Source organism: Cucurbita pepo, chromosome 5 (genome assembly GCF_057944985.1).
Source record: "Cucurbita pepo subsp. pepo isolate OVF chromosome 5, ASM5794498v1, whole genome shotgun sequence".
Classification (NCBI taxonomy): domain Eukaryota; kingdom Viridiplantae; phylum Streptophyta; class Magnoliopsida; order Cucurbitales; family Cucurbitaceae; genus Cucurbita; species Cucurbita pepo.
Window position 1 is genome coordinate 17126457 of NC_141802.1, and position 8537 is coordinate 17134993.

The window sequence follows — 8537 nt, forward strand, 5'->3', positions numbered from 1 at the left end:
GACATATTTATGTGTATAGTTAACTTGTTTGCGGGGCTCGTGAAATAAAGTAATACGTCACTAAATCACGTGTTAAGTGCTAAATGAAAGAAGTATGTACGATACTGTCTTCTTTGAGCTTCTCTTGTCGGGTTTTTCCTCAAGGTTTTTGAAACGTGTTTATTAGGGAGAGATTTTCACACCCTTGTAAAGAATGGTTCTTCGTTTTCCTCTCCAACCGATGTGGGATCTCACGATAAATATCGATAACAGTTCTAACCTAGGGGATGTTACGAGTTGGATTTGTATAGCTCGAGGTCAAGGAGTGGTTGTATGTTTGATGTGTAGAGTTGGTAATCTTATGGAAGAAAGTCAACGTGTTTGATAATTTTCAGCTATGGAATGTAAGAGAAAGAAACCGTAAAAGTACTTCAATGTGTATCCGATGGTTAGGAAAAGTCATGCAGATTGTCTGATATATATCTAACGGTTATTAAGAAATAGTCACATTATGAAAATTCCGTTGTTAGAAGGACTTGGGACGTTTCTTGTTCAAGCTCTCGAGTTGAAAACTTAATAATTTTACGAGACTAGTAAGTATATAATACATGGAGTAAAGCCTTTGATTCTGAAAAGACACAAAGTCTTCTACTTTAGGGTTCTTAGAAGCTACTTTAGAACCTTTTTTCAAACATCATATCGACAGTTGATTGCGTGAATGACGGCCATAGTTTCATAGGTAGAAAAGAGAATCTCTTGTACATTTTAGGACAAACCGTTGGTAAAAAATACCTAAATTGATGAAAAAAGAACCTCTTCTTTTTGACATGCTGACTCGAATATTAGTTCGGTCCATGACATCGATTCACGACATCAAACATGGGCGAACAATATCAATGGCAAAAAGAATTGATATCACAAGGATTCGCTTTTGTTCTAATACTATGTTAAACTATAAATAACGGGACGATGGGTGTATGGTTCGTATCCGAATGCGGGTGACTCGCTGAGCCAAAGCAGTAAAAGGGATATTCTTTTGAGAGTTTGATAGGGACTAGTCCTTGTGTTTAGCACATGGAAGGCCATGTTACTCTTGTCCCCAAGTCTTCTTGTGAAGAAGACAACATAGTAAGGCAGATCACTCCTAACTACTTCAAAACTGCTACTTTTACTTTGTTATAACCATAACCATAACCATATTCCCCTTACCCTCGACTTACGATCTCGATCGCCAGCTGCTGCACGAACCGAGAAACAAGCATTTCAATTCTGGCAGTCTGGCTAGCAGAGGTTAGCCTCATGTGGGATGTCGTCGTCGAGATGACCGGTTTGATAGGCATGCTGAAGATGTAGCCTGCAGCAGGCAGCTTCTGGTTGGGAGTTTGGTTGTAATCTGCAGCAACTCAAACCACAATATGCATACATTTCATATGGTTGAAAGTCTAACGAGGGTCTAGAGTATTAGTGTGAGATACCATATTGGTTGGGGAGGAGAACGGAACATCTTTTACAAGGGTGTGGAAACCTCTCCCTAGCATACATGTTTTAAAAACCTTGAGGGGAAGCTTGAAAGGGAAGACCTAAAAATGACAATATCTGCTAGCGGTGGGCTTGGGCTGTTACAAATGGTATCAGAGCTAAACATCGGGCGATGTGCTAGTGAGAAGGCTGAGCCCCGAAGGGGGTGCATACAAGGCGGTGTGCCAGTAAGGACGTTGGGCCCCAAGGGGGTGGATTGTGGGTGTGGAAACCTCTCCCTAGCAGTCTGGGTGTGGAAACCAGCTGTTGCTACACGTTCTAAAAACCTTAAGGGGAAGTCCGAAACACGAAACACCTTTTATACGGGTGTGGAAATCTCTCCCTAGCAGACGCGTTCTAAAAACCTTACGGAAAAGCCTGAAACGGAAAACTCAAAGAGGACACTATCTGCTAACAGCGGGCTTGGGTTGTTACAATAAGAAACCTGGATTAGAAGCACAATGAAACAATGATTGATCGGGATGGAAATTGAACATTTCAACCGATCAAGAAATCGATGGAGCTAATATAAAACTCGAGGATAGGATCGTGTTGTACCTCGTAAGAAAATTTGCGAAACAAGAGCAAGATTGATACGAAATCGTCACAATGAACATGGCAGCACATGCAGGTCCAAACCAAAAGAAGGGCCATAGGGTCCCATCCCCATTAAAAGTCATGTACTGGAGAAAGGTCTGTGATTAATCATGTGTATTCGGCAACATCCTATGAACTTTGCCCTGAAATTTTCCTTTGATATGCGATGCCTATATGTTTCAGAAGGAAGAAATCATATCAATTACAGAGAAAACAGAGTACAATTGACGACAAGTTTCATAATAATACTGTTTGAATTAGAATGATGGGATCAAATATTACAACCTTCCAGTATTTTCACTCGAAAACGTCGGTTCCGAACATTAGTAGTCCAGCCCTGATCTGTCAAGATAATCTTGCAAAGAGCTAATAATGAACAATTCACTATGAAGCAGCAAAATGAAAATCTTATTCATAATAACATTTTAGAAGTTAATGAGTTCTTATGATGATCATACAAAGTCACCTAAATTTAGAAATGGTAGAGATTCTGAATCTGTTCAAACCAAGTTCAAATCACAATTCATGATACCATTCTTTAATCTTCTTATTTGCAAATAGATAGCATAGGGGAGAGCATTAGAACCCACAAGGAAGCCTAAACTTCCTTGTCCTACAGATCAAATAGGTAGCAACAGCGAAAGCAAAAGATAAAAAGCAACGGGGTGGGGCCTTTACAATGGAAGTTAAGAGGGTTAAGATCAAGTGATATCAATCACAAAGGTCCTTGTGCTAACAACATTGTCATCGACTAGTGTTTGGATGCAACATTGGTTAAACTAATGGAAAAAGAGGTGGAATTCATACTCAACTTAGTTTAGAAAAGAACCTTGTTGATCATTGGAAGATACCTGCATTTGAAAAGCTTGGCAGCTCATCAAGAAGTACTGCAAGATTTCAAACCATAAACAAAATGAATGATTAAACATAATGGTTAATGTTACTCCTAGTTCTTGGGATATAATCCTAATGAAGCTCTATAAAAGGTTTTGCAACTATTAACAAAGAGATGGACAGTCAAAGTACTAACGGTTGAAGTGTGATATCTCACGTCGGTTTGGGAGGAGAACGAAACACCCTTTATAAGGGTGTGGAAACCTCTCCCTAGCATACGAGTTTTAAAAAACCTTGAGGGGAAGCCCGAAAGGGAGAGCCCAAAGAGGACAATATCTACTAGCGGTGGGCTTGGATCATTACAAATGGTATTAGAGCCAGACACCGGACGATGTGCCAGTAAGAACGCTGGCCCTGAAGGGGGGGTGGATTTGATAGGGGTCCCGCATCGATTGGAGAAAGGAACGAGTGCCAGTGGGAACGTTGGGACCTGAAGGGGGGTAATTGTGATATCCCACATCGGTTGGGGAGGAGAACGAAACACCCTTTATAAGAGTGTGGAAACCTCTCCCTAGCAGATGAGTTTTAAAAAACCTTGAGGGGAAGCCCGAAAGGGAAAGCCCAAAGAGGACAATATCTACTAGCGGTGGGCTTGGACTATTACAAATGGTATTAGAGCTAGACACCGGGCAATGTGTCAGTGACGAGGTTGTTCCCCGAACGGGGGTAGACACAAGGCGGTGTGCTAGTAAGGATGCTAAGCCTCGAAGGGAGGTGGATTTGGTAGGGGTCCCACATCGATCGGAGAAAGGAGCGAGTGCTAGTGGGGACACTAGGCCTTGAAGGGGGGTGGATTGTGATATCCCAATTCGGTTGGGGAGGAGAACGAAACACCCTTTATAAGGGTGTAGAAACCTCTCCCTAGCACACGAGTTTTAAAAAACCCTGAGGGGAAGCCCGAAAGAGAAAGCCCAAAGAGGACAATATCTGCTAGCGATGAGCTTGGACCATTACATGAAGGCTTCTCTCTATGAGATGTACACGACATACATGTTGTCAGACTATATATGCCAAGCAACCGCTGGATTGTAAACTCATGCATACTTCCAGCCAAAACAAAGTTGAAAACTTTGAATGATGACATTCTAATTCATGTACTGATTTCTTAAAATTGTAGCTGATATGTGTCTATGTGCATGTCTATCATCCTTTGGAAAGAGAGTGCCGAGTGTCCCAAGAAAAAGATAGGCAAGTCAGGAAATTAACAAAGCTGCGCTTGAACATCGTTATCTACACCTGGACTTGATATCATCAACCTTACTTTGTCATCTACGTTCAACAATCTGAGCTTTCGAGTAATAGAAAAAAAACTAAGGAAGAAAAGATCATGAAATGTAGCTACCTCATCAAGATTAATGGCTTAGTTTCTTGTTCAAAGAAGTATATATGAATGATTCATAAGCTCATTGAACTATTGAACTATCCATGTGGCTGATATCTGTGATACAAGCTAAAACTCTCCATAGGCTCAATCAAACGTTTTCATCATGGCACCTCATGATAAACCATTTCCTCATAAAAATAGGTTACTTGAGCAGTTTAACTTTACAAAAGGTTATATGAATAAACGCTATTCAACACTATCCAACATCTTTATACAGCCCTTCTTTTCTCACAAATTGCCTCAAATGCTCTATCTCATTCCACAAGCTAAAACCAGCATAATGAATATCCGAGCATTCTGAGGATCTAATTTAAGTGCCCTACGGTTGAGAATTGTTGGAAGGGAGTCTCACATTGGCTAATTTAGGGAATGATCATGGGTTTATGGGTTTATAGGTAAGGAATACATCTTCATTGGTATGAGGCCTGTTGGGGAAGCCTAAAGCAAAGCCATGAGAGCTTATGCTCAAAGTGGACAATATCATACTACTGTGGAGATCTGTGATTTCGAATATGGTATCAGAGCCATGCCCTTAATTTAGCCATGTCAATAGAATCCTCAAGTGTCGAACAAAGAAGTTATGAGCCTCGAAGGTGTAGTCAAAAGTGACTCAAGTGTCGAACAAATGGTGTACTGATATGACTGTCGCAAAAGCTACACTATCTGGTTTGATCCCTTCCATCAACATCTGGTTGTACGGTTCAATCCGTTTCTACCATATACACTAAACATAGAAGTCCATACTAGAATATCCCTTTTCTTTTTGTCCAAGTCCTGCGAAATTGAATACATGCCATGCTATTTCTACTATGCCACTCTTCCCAAACATTTCAATTAACGTTCTTTGTAGATCCTCATCACTGGTAATATCATGAACCATTCGTAGTAGATAAGCACGCACTTGCTCACCTAGTGTCATTGTAGTGTTAGAAATCACGATTCTCCACAATGATATGATATTGTCCACTTTGAGTATAAGCTCTCGTAGCTTTGCTTTTGTTTTCTCCGGAAGGCGTCATACCAATGGAGATAGTGTTCCTTACCTATAAATTCATTATCTTCCTCTTAATTAGCCAACGTGGGACTACTCCACTCAATAATCCTCAACAAGATACACTAGCGCATGTGCGTAAAAGAGCTGAATCCAAATCGTGCATCTCCCGTAGCAATTCAAGTCCATGGACACACTTCCTACCTTGCCATATCTAGCCAATAGTGCATTTGCACACACAGTATTCCTCATGGGCATTTCATCAAACACTTCATCTGCATCACTAATCAGTAAATTTTTTGCATACATTTCAATAATCGCACTCCCCACAAAAACACTACATAACCAACATGATTACCCCACGAAATCGTGCATCTATTTTTCATACACCGCATTTATGAACAAGCGAAAATGCACTCAAAGTGCTGCACCGGACATACGTATGAATAGAACTCCATTTGAAAGAGAAATCCGCAGACCCATGTCGAAAAAACTCAGAAATTATGACATTGAAGGTTAAAGAGCTTCTGGGGATGATGCATTTGAAGACGCTGCTTAAGCTTTGCAAATGAAAATTGGGGATGGGGTTTGGGAGTAAGATTGAATGAGCTTATATAGTGAAGGTCAGGGGAGAAAAATTGGAAGTGGGTTCTAAGAAGATGGGCGTGAAGCTTCTTAATGGCACAAGAAACTGGCGAAGAAATCAGGACTTCGTCTAATATGAAAATGGTGAGGGCTCGATATCAAAAGAATGGGTGTTTGGTAACTTTACGTTATTAGCTCAGAGGTAATTTTGTCATTGGCACAATACCGTTATGACAGTTAAAAAGCTACCGTTATGACAGTTAAAAAGCTACCGTTATGGTCGGTTTTGCAAACAAGGGCAGATTCGTCTTTCAAAAAAGGATTTTATTTTAAATATTTTTAAAAGCTTATTGTTTTCCTTTTAGTTTCTGAATTATTTTAGAATCTTTATCAAATTCTATAAATGAAAAGTTGATTTATGGAGGTTTTTATTTATTTTTATTTATTTTTTTATTATTATTATTTTTTATAATAAGAAACGGACTTGGGTCTTTTTATTTTTATTTTTATTTTTAATTTATGCAAAATAAAAGAAAATTGTTTGGAATAAGTGCTATTTTTTTTTCAAAAAGGAAAATTAGGGTCATGTTACCCTTTCCCGGGAGTGGACGACTATTTATAGCTATTTTTTTTTCAAAAAGGAAAATTAGGGTCATGTTACCCTTTCCCGGGAGTCGACGACTATTTATAGCTATTACCTCTCATGGCTACATTGATGATGTTACATTGAGAGACCTGCACCGAAGTCGAGGCAAGGTCGAGCCGAATGACTTGGCCTAGTGGAGAGAAAAGTCGGTTAAGTTGCAGATGATTGGGCACAACGTGTGTGGTCAAACCAGCTTGAATTCCACAAAAGTTGTGTTTGGTTGACAAAAACAAACATCGTCTAAGGTGCAATGAAGCCACAAAGCCAGACAAAAAATGAATATAGGGCATAGATTTCCCTCAAGGCTTGTCGTGAGCATGTCAAGATCATGGCACACGGTTGAAAATGTACGACCGTGGACGTGGCATTAAGCATTAGATAATTTATATTCGAAATATTTTGGAAGAAATTGCTTATGTTGAATTGTTTCAATTTTGTTTTAGTTTTTAATTGTTATGCTTTCACATTATTAGTAGAAGGAACGTTAAAAGTAACATTTCTTCTCATAAAGCCATTTCCTTGGGAGGATGATTAAAAAAATTGAGAAGCCTTGCAAAATAGAAAGGGAAATGAAAATCCCCACCGTACAAAAAAATTATACTTTACATTCATTTTGAAGTGAAAAAAAAATCTACAACCAAAGCCAAGATGCGAGATCTCACAACTCTATATTGGTTGGGGAGGAGAACGAAACACCCTTTATAAGGGTGTGGAAACCTTTCCCCTAGTAGACGCGTTTCAAAGCCTTGAGGGGAAGCTCGAAAGGAAAAGTCCAAAGAGGATAATATCTGCTAGCAGTGAGCTTGGGCTATTACACTAGAAGCGACTAGAAGTGACTTCGATGAAAGTATCTTCTCCACATGGAATGGTCATGCTGCCCATTGGGTGACCAAAGCCAAATTCTTCTTCAAATCTCTTAAGCAAATCCTGAAATAAAGGCGGTTTCAGGTATGATATAGGAACAACATAGCATTAAGACTCTCTCCTACATAAACTGCAAAGAAGCCTTTAGGAACCTCCAATGATGTTGATATTGTCTTTCTTTCACTCAAAATGCACCATTTAAGAACTTTCTTTGTGAGAATGGCACTCCGTAAACGGATTCCCATGGCGGTTTTTCATTCTTGGTTCAACGAAACTCTTCACAAATGAAGAGAAAATTGCAGACTTGGGTTGCTTTCAACCATGAGTTTACATCTATATTTATATCGATAGATCGGTGGAGGTGGAAGAGGACGATATCATATTGAAGTTCTAAGGCAATGGAGAAAGAAGCAGGAGCAGAGTTCACAAGGGTTTCACATGGCTTTGTCTTCCAACTTGCGGTTCGGGATCGGCCGAGAAAGTAACAGAGTATTTGTTTGGTCCTAAACAAATTTCCTACAGAATCAGCCATAACCCAAATGAAGGAGAAGATAGGAAAGGGAAAGCTGGGTGGATGAGAGCCTTAGAGGTAGGGGCGCAGTTAGGTGGCTCTTGGGTTATAGGGAGGGAAGGGAGAGGCCAAATATGTGAACGTTGTCTAAAGAAAGCAACTGGGAGTGGGGTGCAAATTGAAAGCAAGCCAAAAGAGACAAGTTTATGGGCTAACGTTGACATACAAAAGCAACAGAATGCAGATTCTCTCTCATGTGATTGAATGCTAGATGATTTTTTACTCTTTTTACTGTTGATTCCATGTAAAGTATATTTGTCATTAATCTCAGCACCTGTTTTTATGCATAAAGTGAAGCAGCAGAAGAATCAGAAATACAATAAAGCAGAAAGTTGGGAACTCAGCGGTGGTAATGTGTGAGATCCAACATTGGTTGGAGAGGAGAACGAAGCATCCTTTATAAAGGTGTAGAAACTTCTCCCTAACAGATGCGTTTTAAAAACCTTGAGGGGAAGCCCGAAAGAGAAAGCCCAAAGAGGACAATATCTGCTGGTGGTGGACTTGTGTT

The 8537-nt window shown here is 39.8% G+C and overlaps 1 pseudogene; it reads right to left on the reverse strand.

The window, feature by feature from the left end:
• Positions 1-3924: 3924 nt before the first annotated feature.
• On the reverse strand, positions 3925-7703 carry LOC147792732 (pentatricopeptide repeat-containing protein At4g14170-like; annotated as a pseudogene).
• Positions 7704-8537: the final 834 nt, after the last annotated feature.